The sequence below is a fragment of the Buceros rhinoceros genome, unplaced genomic scaffold, assembly GCF_000710305.1.
Source record: "Buceros rhinoceros silvestris isolate BGI_N320 unplaced genomic scaffold, ASM71030v1 scaffold33058, whole genome shotgun sequence".
NCBI lineage: Eukaryota > Metazoa > Chordata > Aves > Bucerotiformes > Bucerotidae > Buceros > Buceros rhinoceros.
The window spans coordinates 2,038-2,591 of record NW_010428056.1 but is presented as its reverse complement, the minus strand read 5'-3'; the positions used below and the strand labels follow the sequence as shown (position 1 = coordinate 2,591).

Below are 554 nucleotides of genomic sequence, written 5' to 3'. Positions count from 1 at the left end.
TACCTCTGGACATCACAGACCCGGGCACGGGGCGGCCGGGGCCTGCCAAGAACGGGAGTCCTGGAGGGGGGAAATACTTTCAATGTGACAGTATAAATAAGCACGGAAAAATATTTCACAGTCTGGGGAAAAAATGAATTTAAAGGAGAATTTACTGAAGAGAAACGAGTTTTCAGAGGTAGACAAAGTGTTCACCTCACCCCTGGGTGATGCCAGGAGTGCACCTTCCTATCAGTCAGAGCACTCGAGGGCACCCCCCACGGGTGCCGAGGCGTTCGCAGGAACGCAGCGTTTTCAAGCTGAGGAACAAACGTATTGCGAGCTTCTGCTAACGTTAACATCCCTCCAAAGAAAGAAACTCGGGATGCTGCTATCCACTCAAACTGTGTGTTCAGACTCACAATGACACTGTCTCTCCCTGCTCCAGCTGTCAGAAACATCTGGAGGTGACCGGAGTATTTTACTCACTGCAGATGGCCCCTACTGCAGACTCTCCTCGTGTATGATGTCTAACCCATGATGTCTATCACCCGCACGGCACCCAGTTTCTCTGT

At 51.1% G+C, this 554-nt stretch overlaps 1 protein-coding gene across 1 annotated transcript in view; it reads right to left on the bottom strand.

Annotated features, from left to right (window-relative positions):
* The window catches only part of PIGU (phosphatidylinositol glycan anchor biosynthesis, class U), a gene marked incomplete at its 5' end in the record, with an annotated part of 17,080 nt that overhangs the window by 16,140 nt on the left and 386 nt on the right, over window positions 1-554 (bottom strand). The gene's annotated exons all lie outside the window — the stretch shown is intronic.